The 15,045-nt window shown below is 41.3% G+C and overlaps 1 protein-coding gene across 4 annotated transcripts in view; it reads right to left on the bottom strand.

Annotated features, from left to right (window-relative positions):
* The window catches only part of LOC122790313 (keratin, type I cytoskeletal 18-like), a 508,415-nt gene that overhangs the window by 344,320 nt on the left and 149,050 nt on the right, over positions 1-15,045 (bottom strand). The gene's annotated exons all lie outside the window — the stretch shown is intronic.

The following is a 15,045-nucleotide window of genomic DNA, read 5'->3' as shown; positions in this document are numbered from 1 at the left end:
ACTGTAGTTACTCACCATCCTATCTTTTCAGTTATACTAGCTCTTATAAGCCTATGTTGCTGACTTTGTACTTTTCTGCATATAGACTATTTTATCAAAAGATAACTGTATTGTCATTTATAAATGATTAAATAATAAAGGGAGGCTGGTCTAGTGCTTGGAATAAGCATCCCATCTTCTTGTCAGAGGTTTTTTTTTCAAGTTTTAGCTTCTGGTATTTAGGCCCTGCATTTGAGCAGGTTTTGCTTGTTTGTACCAAGCTGAACTTAGATGAGCTACCAGTCACAGCTCTGAGATGAGATACCAGATGACTTGAGGCTTCCGAGCTTCCAAAAAAACCATAAGTTGCCTGTATTTTTGCTTATTGATACTATTTACTGCACTTTTTTATTGCCTGCCACCTTGTTTTATACTGCATTTACTTACTTTGTACTAAAGTACACTGTTGTACTCCAATTGCCTGCTACTCTGTGCCTGTAAAATCAAATTTTATTGCTTTGTCCACTGTTTGGAAAGCTTTTTTGTTCTCACTGTTAAGTATTTACTGGTATTTTTTGGTGTTTTAAAGCTGTCTGTTCTGCCTGCTCTGGTTTTTCTGACGAGCATTATTTAATTAGCTGATCTGTTAATCGTTTAAATTATTCTTTAGAGCCTCCTGGCTGATTTTCTGCTGTTTTAAATGTTTTTTCAGTGTCTCACTGCTATTTTTATGCCGTGTTAAACATTCTCTAGTGTTTCCCGCTAAAACTAGGGTAGCTTGTAGCTGTAGTATAGTCCAGATGCAGGCCTGCTTCTTTTGAAACTGTTTGTAGTGGTTTGTTTGTACTGAGCACATTTTCCAGGCCATTTTGGATTGGAAGGGGCCTATCCTCACGTTTGTGAGAGAATTGTCCTGTTTGGGACCTGACTAATATATGGAGGCTGTTCTGTTACTTGGAATAAGCATCACCATTGGTTCTTTTGCATCTTGTTAGAGTTTTTTTTTCAAGTTTTAGCTTCTGGTATTTAGGCCCTGCATTTGAGCAGGTTTCTGCTGGTCTGCGCATTGCACAGCACTGCGCACTACAGCACGATTTTGTGCTAAAGCCTGACAGGTAGAAATTCAACAAAGTTTCCCTTATAACCTAGGCAAAACTATCCATTCAATGAGCTCCTCTGAAAAGCTGCTCCTAGTGACAACAGTCTTCAGCCTACCAGTATGAACAGTTGGAATACACTTGTTTTCTGCCATGCTTGTTGACGGGTCTGTTGAGGTAGTGTAGCAATTGCCTCATGTACACACACAACCCTCTCCTAATAACACAATGTAGTACAGAATGCAAGAGATGTATTTGCACTAAGAATCTAGAATCCATGCTCACCCCCCCCTCAAAACAGTAACACAGAGAAGGCTGTCAACTCACCCATCACTACATATTTACATAGCACCACTACTCATACACACAGCATGCATCAAACACATGATTCCAAATACACTGAAGTCCTCTCGAAAAACTTACTGAAGCACTAGAGACCTCCTAAACACAAGATTGCAACATCTGGCACAGTCTCCACAGCACCCATGACAAATAGCAATACCAGTGTCTCACCCACCAAGCCCGTAAGGCATAACACTCAAATAAACAAGCTTTCTTGTCACTGGAGACTCATTACTGCAACACACGGATGTTCCACTCTCCAGGTTGGACAAGGAGAAAGTCACAGTCAGCTGTCTGTCGCCAGGATTCATCACATCACACTTGCACTCAGGTCTGTCAGCAGCAAGTACTGTTATGAGTGTGTCATAGTTCACATTGGTGTGAATGACCTGAGATGTACCTCACTGGATTATATGAAGAGAGACATGGTTGAGCTCTGAGTATGTGTGCCAGGCAGGTATGTCCCCAGCCTTGAGCAGCATACTACCCTCAAACAGAATGATGCCACAGTATAAATAAAAATGATTGATTTCAATAATTGGCTTAGTTTTTGGTGTCATTCAAAGGGGATCCATTTCCTGTCTGCATGGGAAGCCATGTTTGACAAACCTCGCTGCTTTGCCAGAGATGGTTTGCACCTAGCACCCCTAGGCTTTTAGCTGCTGGCAGTGGCTCTTGCCTCCCCCATAGTACATTTTAGGCAAGGTCTCGAAAATAACATTACCAACATAAAATTAACCAATCTGAACAAAATAAGGGTCATGCTGCTAAATGCTAGGAGCTTAAACCAAAAACTGCACTCTCCGGAAGCACTTATATCACTCGAAGATATAGATGTCTGTGCAGTCACAGAAACCTGGTTTAAGGCCTCAGAAAGTACCCTAGCCCTGCAAGAATACAATGCCTTCCACACCTTTAGACCACACAATGAACATGTGAAAACCAAAGGAGGCAGTGTTTCAATCTATATTAGAGATACATTCACTTCCCATTTAGTTAGAATGGACAATTCCATGGAGTTACTTCAGGTCCAGGTTACAGTGGGTAAGACCCCCATTCAAGTCCTAGCCAGTTAATAGATCCCTCTTCATGGGTCACAACACCCACAAAGCCTACTTAATCAAACTGAAGACAATCCAAATTTTACCAAACACACTTGTTATGGGGGATTTCAATTATCCCACCATCAACTGGGAAACCTATTGTAACACAAACTCACTAGCACAAAAGTTCCTTGACTTTGTGAATTCAAATTCCCTGGAACAAATTGTCCACACCCCGACAAGAGGAACAAACATTCTAGAGTTGGTCCTCACCAGCATGTCAAACAGGTGCACCTCTGCAACTGTTGAACCCTCATTAGTTAAAACTGACCACAAATAATTCACCTTTGAAATGACACTAACACCAGAACTCACAAAGGGTGAAATCAGACTAAAAAATTTCACCAAGGCAAACTATACCCTCCTAGGTGAAGGTATAAATACATTCAAAGCCCTACCCCAAGCTGGAAGTGGTAACTACACCCTGTACAATCACTTGCATAAGTGTATAAACTCGGCTGTACCAGAAAGAATCAAAGCCAGAGCCCAAAGTAAAAACAAGTTGCCATGGTGGACATCCAGCATGATTAAACTCTACAATAAATGCAAAATGTTTCTGCCCAAAAAAACAAAGGCAAGGGCCCAACAATGGAAAAGCACCCTCCTCAGCCGCAACAGGCCAATAAGATAACTTGTCAAATCCTCCAACAGCTCCTTTTTGAGAAACCTAGCACCTACTGCCAAGGATAATCATATGGCTTTTTACAGCTACGTATGTAAGCTAAAGGGTAGGACCCAAGCATGTGCAGAACTAGTAGCCAACAGTGTCACACATACACCGCACAGAAATAGCAGACCTGCTAGCAGATAGGTTTGGAGAAAATGTCACTCCCTTATCCCCTTCTAACTTACAACAAGCCCTCCCCAAACTTCCCCACCACCTTCCATATCTGAAGAGCAGGTCCTCTAAGCCCTGTCCAAGGCAAAAAACAAAGCCTCTTTGGGACAAGATGATATCCCAGGCTGTCTTCTAAACAGGCTAAAACATCGACTAGCATCACCACTAAATACCCTTTTCAATCAAGACCTATTCACAGGCTTTGTTCCTGCAGAATGGAGAACAGCTGCAGTTATTTCCCTCCACAAAGGTGGCCTAGCAACAGACCCATAACCCTGACCAGCCTCATCTGTAAGGCCATGGAATGTATCATTATCGACCTTATAAATAAAGACATAGGTGACCTCCAAACCCTGGATCCTACCCAATTTGGCTTTGTGAAGGGCAGATCCTGCCTGTTAAATCTGGTGGATTTCTGTGACCAAGGCCAGTGATGAGGGCAAATCTTTGCACACAGCATACCTCAACTTGGCAAAGGCATACAACACAATCCCACATTCAGGCATTATGGATAAACTTAGCAAACTGTATGTAAACCCCTTCATTGTAAGATGGGTTGCCAACTGGCTCACAAACTGGACACATACTATCAAAGTGGGTGACTCCTCATCAGCCAGCAGACCTGTTACCAGCAGGGTGACACAGGGGTCAGTGATGGTATATACTTTTCAGAAGTTCAGGTCAAGACTATGAGGTTGTAGATGACCAGGTTTGCAGATGACTGCAAACTAGGTGCAATCATTGAATCCCCAAATGATGTCAGTATACTCCAGGAGGGTCTCATGCAGACCAATGACTGGTGTACTAGTCACAGTCTCAAACTGAATGCAGAGAAATGCATCATTATTCATTTTGGCACAAACCATGCTCCTTCACACTATCAAATCAACAACAATACTCTAAGTACCTATGAAGTGGTAAGGGACCTGGGATCACAGGTTGACTGCAACCTTAACATTGACCATCATGTGTCTACCTTAGTAAGGAAAGTTTTCCATGTAGATCACTTGTTTAGTAAAGGTTTCGCCTTGAGAGTAAAAATAGGTTATAACCCCCCCCCCCCTATACTCTGCACTTATCTGGCCCAGAATCGAGTATAATGCCCCATTTGACATGTACTGTACGAAGCACCTGAAGCAATTAGAGAGACCTCAAATGTATCTAACAAAGAAGATCAAGGACCTCCAGCATATGCCTTGCACAGACCAACTAAAATCCCTGTCACTGTACTCCATATCATATAGGCTTCTTAGGGGAGACTTATGCCTGGCCTACAGAGCAATTCAAGACCAAAACCTAGTGAACTTACTGCATATCCGTAAATCAAATGGCTCTAGAGCTACCCATTCCAGGCACTTAGATATGATCTGCAATTTAAATAGGACATGCTGGAGGGACAGATTTATCTCCCAGTGACTGCCGCATCTTTTGAACAGGCCACCAGTTCATAGGTTCATAGTAAGTACTAGGCTATCTGCCTGAGGGCATCTATTAGCCTAGCCAGAATGTGTTGGCTTTCGCTGCCCCCTTAGATTAGTTCACTGTGCCTCGGTTCAGCAGAGCCATTAGTTCCCTGTGCCTCTGTCCACCAGAGCCACTGCAGTAATCCCTGGGGTAAATTTTCTGTTCCCATCCACATGTCAAGGTTTCTCTTGAAGAGTGTTAGTGAGGGGCTCTGCCTAATGTAGATTGGAATCCTGTTCTAAAGCATAGGGAGTCTCTGGGACAGGAACCTATTCATCCAGCACATCCTATTTATTGTTGTGGTGAGGTTTAGATCCCTAGAGCATGTGGCTCTTGGGGATTTGTTTTTTTTTAGTTGGAGCATGTCCATCAATTCTGCATTGGACATGACCTTGTATGTCAGGCAGGGATTACCTCTGCATAAGCGGTATGCAACCGAGTACAGTCAGGCTGCATAGGGCATATGTTTGAGGCCAGTAATCCTCTTGGTGAGGTACTTCTGTGGTCTTTCCAGCTGTTGCAGGTGTCTTGTAAGGTACATCCCAAATGGGGCATTGTACTCTTTGATGGGTCTGATGAGTAGAGGGACACAATAACCTCTTTTGTTCTAAATGCGAACCCTTTTGTGATTAGGTGGGCCACATAGAAGGATTTTCTAACCACCTTGGCAATATGATTATCAAAGGAGAGATTACTATCTACTTGGGTCCCCAGATCTCTTATTACATTTTCTGTATTTAGAGGACTACCATGTATGTGGTAGTTTGTGGGTACTTTGTTTTTTCCAAAGAGGATGACTATGCGCTTTTTGGCATTTAGCTTGAGGCCATGATTTTGACACCAGGTATCTGTCTCAATGAGACCCTTCTGGAGGATGTCTGTATCAGCTGGAGAGTCAGTTATGGCCCCCAGTTTTCAGTCGTCTGCGAACTTGGTCAGCCATAGTCCTCCTGTGCTTGCCTGTACCTCTGAGAAGTATATACTGAACAGGAGGTGTCCCAGGACTGAGCCCTGGGGGATGCCACTTGTAACAGGTTTAGAGTCAGACCTAGACCCTGCAACTCTCACCGTGTGGATTCCATCCATGAGCCAATTGACAGCCCATCTTGTGACGTGGAGGTGTGGGTATCCTTAATGAATATGGAATACACCCCCACCTTTTGTGTTTCGGTCCGGGTTCTGTGGCTGAAAGGTATGGTATGAGTTATAGCCTGGTAATGCTGGGGTACTCTCTGGAGCCTTAAACCAGGTTTCTGTTACTGCACAGATATTGATGTTCTCCATACTGAGGAGTGCCTCGAGTGCATGCATTTTGAGGTTTAGACTTCTGGCATTGAGTAGCATTACTCTCAGTTTTTGGTTACTTGTGCTATTTATGGTGGTGGGTTTGTCTTTTGAGCCTTGCCTAAAAAAGGCACTATGGGGGCGGCAAAAGCCTTGGCCAGTATTCAGAAGCCTAAGGGTGACAGGTGCAAGCCATCTCTTGCAAAGCAACGTGGCTTATCAAGCATGTCATCCCAGGTGGACAGATACTGGATCCCCTTTGAATGACACCAGAAACTTAGCCAATTGTTGAAATTTATATTTTTTTCTTTATATTATGGCACCATTCTTGGTGAGGGCAGGATGCTACTCAGGGTCAGGGTTATACCGGCTTGGGCTATGTGATCAGAGAGCTCTTTCATGTCTCTTTTCATGTAGTCCAGGGAGATTTGTCTCAGGTCATTCACACCAACATGGACAATGACAGAGTCGTATTTGTACTTGTTCTGGAGTGACCTGAGTGCTTGTGTTATGTGGCGGATCCTGGGGCCTGACAGGCAGCTAACTGTAACCTTCTCCTTGTCCAGCCTAGTTAGTGGGACACCAGTGTGCCTGACTATAGAGTCGCCTAGTGTATTAGATATGTTATTTTGCCTTAAGAGCTGTCTTTATGACACTCTTCAAGAAGAACCTGGATGATTGGATGGGGCACTGTAAATTCTTACTGGGGATAGTGCCCATAACCCTCCTGGGAATGGGCTGTCATCATTAAATGCAATCTTGGGTATTGAGTAGCACTTCTGTGGTATTACACTGGGTTGAAACAGCCAGGCTTAAAATGACCTCAGGGTCGATTGCCTAGTAATTTCCTATGATCCTATAAAAACATGGGAATGGTGTCATGTTTATTTAGAATAATTTGATTTATAGTTATCTTAAAGTATCACAGAATTAGAGGAATTAGCATTGTTGCAGTGGTGCACCTGGTTTTCCCATTCAATTCCCATATGCAGAGTCTGCATTTCCTTGCTGTATTCATGTGAGTTGCCATTACATGCTCTGGTCACTTTTCTCATCCCAGGGACTTGACTGAATTGGCTTTCCTCCAAATTTCCAGTAAGTTTGCATTTGGTGAGTGAATCAGTTGAAGCTGTGTGCACTTCACCTTAGTGATATGTGTAAAACCTAAACCTAATATTCAGCTTACCTTAAAAAAAGCCATTCTCATAAAATTGCCACTACATAATACAGCTTGAACACTCATACATGCACACATAAACACATTACATCTAACCCCTAGTACACACACTCCCACATACACTAAATCTACCCGTTATCTAATAACCCTTACCCTAGCCCTAAAACACTCTCATGCATACATCTAACCCCTAGTACACACACTCCCACATACACTAAATCTACCCGTTATCTAATAACCCTTACCCTAGCCCTAAAACACTCTCATGCATACATCTAACCCCTAGTACACACACTCCCACATACACTAAATCTACCCGTTATCTAATAACCCTTACCCTAGCCCTAAAACACTCTCATGCATACATCTAACCCCTAGTACACACACTCCCACATACACTAAATCTACCCGTTATCTAATAACCCTTACCCTAGCCCTAAAACACTCTCATGCATACATCTAACCCCTAGTACACACACTCCCACATACACTAAATCTACCCGTTATCTAATAACCCTTACCCTAGCCCTAAAACACTCTCATGCATACATCTAACCCCTAGTACACACACTCCCACATACACTAAATCTACCCGTTATCTAATAACCCTTACCCTAGCCCTAAAACACTCTCATGCATACATCTAACCCCTAGTACACACACTCCCACATACACTAAATCTACCCGTTATCTAATAACCCTTACCCTAGCCCTAAAACACTCATGCATACACACACTCGCTACATCTCCTTACTAACCCTTACCCTAATCATAAAACACACAGACTCCATGCCAAAACACTTTTGTCAACCAACGAAACTCACCCATATCAGCATTTGCACAAATGCTCTTTCACTTAGTACTTATTTCAGCTCATTAAATTCGCACACATGCTTCACCCAAGTCAGATGTAACCATATATATATATATATGTATGTATATAATACATGAGTATGTATGTGTGTGTGTATGCATATATATATATATATATATCTGTGAGAGTGTGTTGCTTGGTCGAAAAAGAAATACCAACATTTCTCTCAACACAATTGAACTTTAGCAGAAGGGATTCCAGGACAGGCAACTAAACTCAAAATAAATAATACGACCAGCCAGCACAATCCAACCAATTTATTCACTTCTGACATCTCGGCACAAAGCCTTCAAGGAAGATAAATTACAAACCCAAATCACATGCTTATATACTCATATTAATTAGTTCAATAAAACAATAATAACATAAATTAGATAAACCAAACCACTTAAACTCAAATTATTATGTGATTTGGGTTTGTACTTTATCTTCCTTGAAGGCTTTGTGCTGAGACGTCAGAAGTGAATAAATTGGTTGGATTGTGCTGGCTGGTCGTTTTATTCATTATAAATTTGTTTTTTGTGGTCTTGAAACTAAACTCAAAATGCCAGAGTTTTACTTTTGGACTTCAAGAAAAAAACGTAAATAATAAAGCCAAGTGCCTGAGAATGGAAATAGAAATTATAGGTTTCTGCACTCAAGGTGTCTGTTAGAAAAAAATGAAGGTAAGGAAATGCTTAGGAAAATGTGACAATTCAGAAAGGGCACAAAAACTATAAACTTGCATGTAGGAATGACAGCTGTGAGCTTTCCAGCTCAATGCCTGGCCTTTTTTCTATATATAGAGGCAAACGGGTGTATAAAACAAAGGTTTGCTTTCAACAAAATGAAATTTTGCACTAGTGTGATGGGAGCTCTTTACAGTTTGGTAGAATTAATTTAAGATAGAAAGAGTGAAATATATTATACCCTGAATATAAGAACATATAATAAAAATGAAAGAAAAGGTTCTGAATTGTTTAGCAGTCTCAAATTTTGCTATTGAGAAGGGGAAAAAAAAGCAGTCTTGGGGGCAAAGCCTGTGAAGTTATAAAGTGAAGTGAGCAAGGTTTAATACAAACATAAACTAACATGTTTTTCTTTAGTGATCGCTTTCTCTGGATTGCGTAATGCTAGGGCATAAGACTGAATATCTGTGTTCCTTGCAGTGTGTTAGTTGACTGTACAAATGGTAGTGCTTTTGTCACAGGCCAGATTAACCAGCTATGACTATAGCCAGAAAAAATCCATCCTGAAGCTTCAGAAAACTGTTTTGCTATTCAACAGGTAAGGACTCTCCTTGCCAATGTGTGTGTGTGTGTGTGTGTGTGTGTGTGTGTGTGTGTGGGGGCAGTAAGACAGCATACTGAACATAGTCAAGCTTGCATTTTGTGAACAACATAGTACTGAAACTGACACAACCGCCATGATAGTGAAATCCATGCATGTTAGCTCTTCCTGTAAGCCTTTAACACTGCATCTCAGATTTGTTCTTCCTGTTAGCCTCTAACATTGTTATGTCTGAGATATAGTATAGACTCAGATTTAAGCTGTAGAACCCCCGTGAAGTAAAGATGCATATGGGACAGAGTTCAGAAGATAACATTGTTAATTAGCTATTTAGCAGTGAACTGAGTTCTTTGACACTTAACTTAGCTCAGAGTGTGAACATAACTTTTTTTAATGTGTTACAAACAGGAACCGGTAGACGTAAGTGCATCGTTTGAGAGGTTTGTTCTTTTGACTTGACTAGCTGTAGAGAATTGGGGGGGGGGGTACATCCTAGGTGTACACAGTGATGCTAATTAACAGGATGCAACCTTAACCCTGTGCATCAAGCTGAAACATAAGCATTTGCCCTCCAAGAAGAGACTGCTAACCTTAGAATTTGCTTGTACTGTGATGTAGTAAATATTGATATTAGCAAGAAACATGGTGGTCACTACTAGGAAGCTATAGCCATTAGCCATTCCCAAAGAAAGGAGATGGCATGTTGGTAGGTTAGCAGTGCCTTGACCAGTTGCTATTGCAGTAACAATATTTCTTTACGTTTGCATTCCCTTTAAGTAAAATGCTTAATTTGTAAGTGAGGAAGCATATTTTAGGGGCACCTATTTTGTTTTAATTTAAGGGTAAGAACTGTAGCTAGTTCATAGACATTTTGTGTCATTATGATGTCAGTTTTTTTAGATTCATTGTTATGCCAGAGTTAGCACACTCCCCCAACAGCACTATATGCTTTGTGGGTGTTAAAACCCCAATTATTTAACTTGTGCCAGACACAGCACCTGATTCCAGAAGACTTGTTCTTGGTGTAAGTAACTTACTCTGATGTAAGGCTGCGGTATAGATGGGCCTTACACTGGGATAAGTCACTTACACTGAGAGCAAATAATTCAGAATTTGCTCCCTTGTTAAATATGAAAACATAATCATTTGTGTGCAAAACATCAAGGGTAAAAAAGTGTAGAAGATATATGACTTAGTAATGACTACCTCATGACTCGATTGAGTAAATATGTCTTTATGGCTATTTTTCCCACTGTTGGCGCAGAGAAAGTAATGTGCAAAGGACCCCCCAGAACTAATGCAAATGTCTTTAAACAAGTAGCTGGGGTCTTCAGCATGCATTGCACTGATAGTAAAAGTACTGTCCGTCCATTTCACAAGCCCAGGAATCTTGAGGATGACTGGATCTCCTCATCTTCCCAGTGGTTGTACTTGTAGATCTAAGACGTATTTGACTATAGCAGGGGTGATCAGATAAGGGGCCGAAATAAAAACACACAGGCTAAGTAGCAGGCCAATTTTTTTTATTAATATATATCTATATATCTACTAAGACTAATAGAAGTAAAGATACTTCATCATCCTGAGAGACCATATCTCACGCCATCCTGATGCATTATATTCCATCAGCATCCTCACTGTGTGCCTTCACAAGGTGCATTAATCATGTTCTGAAATTAACAAAAAACACAAAAACTGTAAGTGTACTATAAGCAAAAAAGTTCAAAAACAGTTTTTTTAATACATTGAAATTTAGGTTTTGAAATTGCTCACCTACTTGTTTTCTGGCCAGATGTCTGAGACCGTTTTCCTCTGGTCAGTGAGTCAATGTCTGGTTTTATGTCTTGTGCTGTGGCAACCCGCTGAACAGTGTGGAGGTTTTCATCGGTGATGCATGATCTGTGCATGTTCTTGTTTAGATTCATTATTAAAAACATCTGCTCGCACAGATGGGTGCTCCCAAACATGGACATAACATGGGCAGCATGAAGTTGCAGCTGTGGCATCAAGTCAGGGGACAGTAGACGGTAATAGTCCTCTATCTGGACATCCTGGAACTTTGCTCTCAGGCCACTATCGGCTTGAAGCTCTATCAACTCCATCTGAAGGTGATGGGGTGCACTGTTGATATCTGCTGTGAAAGGATTGGCAAAGATGTCAAAGCTACAGTGCTGTGCTCTGAAGTCAGAGAAGCGCCAATCCAACTCATCAATTAACTGGCTCACATTAGTAGCCAACCGAGCACAAGGAAAAACAGTGGATAAGGAGGCCGAGATACTCAGACAAACAGGAAAGTGGGCAAGATTGTCCTGTTCTAGTTGGGACTTCCATAAGAGAAGTTTATGCTGGAATACTGTGATCATATCAGACATCTTCGTAATGACTTGTTTGTATCCCTGCAGTCTCTGATTCAGTTGGGCGAGATGCTCTGTTAAATCACGCATCATAGCAAAATCACAAAGCCAGGTTGGATCTGACAGGTTAGGCAAGGGCTTTCCTTTAATTTGCATGAAAAGAGCGATTTGCTCCCTGAGCTCAAAAAATCATTTGAGGACTTTGCTCCTGTTAAGCCGCCTTACTTCTGTGTGGTATGGCACGTCTCCATGCTCTGCACCTACCTCCTGTAAAAACAGCTGGAACTGGTGATGATTCAGGCCACGTGCCCATATAAAGTTTACTGTTTTTGTGACTGTGGTTATTATATTATCCATGTCAAGAACCTTACCACAAATAGCTTCTTGATGGATAATGCAATGATAGGTAATCAGATGTGTGTGGCAGTCATTATTTAGCATTTTCTCCTTCATTAGGCCAACCAAGCCTTTTTTTCCTCTGCACATTGCAGGTGCACCATTGGTAGTTAGCCCCACCAACTTTTCCCAGGGTAAATTAATATTATTTACGGACTTCTCCACCGCCTCAAAAATTTCCTTCTCTGTTGTCGTCCCATGCATTGCAGCTACACCCAAGAGTTCATCAGTGACAGAGAGGTCTGTCTTCACTGCTCGTATAAAGATGGACAAATGCGCTGTATCGGTATTGTCTGTGCTTTCATCGACAGCTAATGAAAAAGCTAGATAACTGTGTGCCTCTTCAGCCAGCTGTGTTGTTAGATTTCCTGCAAGATCTCAAACTCGATCTGCAATGGTATTTCTTGACAAACTAATGTTTTGGAAAGTCTACATCTGGTTGGGGCACACCTGCTCACACACTTTTGGCATGCATTGCTTCAAAAAGGCACTTTCTGAAAAACACCTGGAAGCTCGGGCAATTTCTGCAGCCAGAATATAGCTAGCTTTCACTGCTGCATCATTTTTTGCTGTAGCTTTAGTAAACATGTTCTTCTGCAATTGCAGTTTGCCTTTTAATTCTTGGACAATTTTATGTCTTTCATGAAGTGTATATTTAGCATACTTAGCTCCATGTTTGGTTTCAAAATGCATACGTATATTGTACTCCATCACTGATACCACCTCATAACACAAAATACACACTGGTTTGTCTTCACAAAGTATCAACATATATTTCTTTTTTCCATCTTTCATTAAATTGTCTCCCTTCTGCATCAAATTTTCTTTTGAACATTTTGATTACCAGATTCACGGATGTTGGCCTTGGGTAGAGGTGCTCTGTCAGGGATGACGCTCGCCACCACATTAGAATCTAATGCTACCGTTTTAGCATCTTTAGTCTATCTAGACTAGGTAGGAAGTGCACCACCCTGCATCAACTTTTCCCTTGGACATTTGCTAAATTCACGGATGTTGGCCTTGGGTAGTGGTGCTCCATGCAAGCACACAGGGATGGTGCTGACACAGCCTGCTGATGATCACTCTCCTCACCACCACATGTTACGCACCATTTAGGCACACAGGGATGATGCTGACACAGCTGTCTGACGATCGCTGTCCTCGCCACCACATTACTCACCATTCAGGCAAACAGGGATGACACTGACACAGTGCGTCTTATAACAGCACAGTCCGGTAAAAGATGTAAGCTTCCAAATAAATACATAAAAAATAAAAAAAAAAAAAAACAAAAGAATACAACTCCTCTGTCACTCACTTCTTTTCAGCACTTGAGTAATTGCTGTATGACCCATTCAGACACACAGGCATGACACTGATACAGCCGACAGGCTGTCCTCACTGTGGGCCACATAAAACGTCCAGGCAGGCTGGATTTGGCCCACAGACCTTGTGTTTGACACGTGGACTATAGTATAAATGTTGTTTAAATGGTAACACTGTCAGTGTTTTTCTTTTTTTTTTTCTCCACAGCTTGCTTTGCTGCTTAATGATTCATGATACAGCTATTAATAAACACCTTTCCTTCAGAAACACTGCTGTTCATCAAAGTAGATCTGATATGCTCATATATTGATGAACGCTATTTATCAAAAGCTTATATTTTTTGCTATGGATGGTCCTTTAATTCAACATCATAATAGGGACGGAAGCATGCTTTCTATAAGAAGTAACACTCTCAGAGTTTGTTTTGTATAATGTGTTAGTGAGGTGGATGATTGACTTAATTTGCATACCCCACACTTGGTCATTGTGTAATTAGTCATATTCTGATGGTAAAACATATTTTGTCACCTTGCCTTTTGTTGTAGATCAAAATGTAATTTCCTTGGTTCAGCTGAGTCGTGTTAAAGGACTTTTTTCACCAGATTACTGTTTTATTCATTTTAGAGTATACCTTTTTGTTGTTAGGATGGCAGTGCAAGGCTGGTGTGCAGTGATGCAGATAGCTTTTGACTGAGCTAGGTCTTCTGCTCTATGAGACTGCATTGATTTTGACATAGCAGGAATGCTGTTTGTGCGAGACTGCAGTACACTGTGATGGAGTTTTTAATTTCATTATTGATTTGTGACTGAGAAGTTAATAAAGATAAGTGTAACTCCCACTGTATTTCATTGTAGAGGTAATAGACTGTAGTTTTTTATTACACCACAAGGCGGAGTGCTTTTCAGGAATTTAAAAGACAAATTTGAAAGTGAAAGAGGAGACTGGAACATTAGCTGAAGGAGGGAAGACTGAAACAGGGAGCTGAAGGGATAAAGGGACTTGCAGCATGACTGGATTTTCTTTCTAGTGCTTTGGGGCCAGGGAAGTGAATTGTCAGATTGTGTCTGTCTTTTACTTAAATCCTGGATGAAGGTATTTTGTGGAATTAAGAGAAAAGACTGAAACCATTAGTTCCACGCCTGCATATGATTCAGTAAAAAAGGAGTTCCTTTGGGCCTAGTACAGAGAGGCCATAGATGGTTACCATAGTTCTGGCAAGTGATTTTTCTACTTTTCTCATCAGAGGAACCATGGTGCCTGGTCACGAAGATATTCTGGACAGAGTGGTGAGAGGCTTTGGCCATCATTTTCTATTTTTATAAGATTGTGGATTCACCCCCTAAATGCCTTGTGGATTACAAATAACTGGGATCCATATGAGCTACAACTTGGGCCCCATCATGCTATGGCAGCAAGACTGTAAGTAGTCACTGGCCAGTGAACAGGGTAGAATAGAGTGTTTCATAGTTGGTCTTTTTAGAATTGATCAAGGGTTTGAGGGTGTTAGTACAGCTCAATGACATTGCATTTTCTCATATTTG

The sequence above is a fragment of the Protopterus annectens genome, chromosome 16.part0 (assembly GCF_019279795.1).
Source record: "Protopterus annectens isolate FY-2018-M chromosome 16.part0, PAN1.0, whole genome shotgun sequence".
NCBI classification, from domain to species: domain Eukaryota; kingdom Metazoa; phylum Chordata; order Ceratodontiformes; family Protopteridae; genus Protopterus; species Protopterus annectens.
The sequence above is the reverse complement of the archived record's forward strand: the minus strand, read 5'-3'. Positions and strand labels throughout refer to the sequence as shown.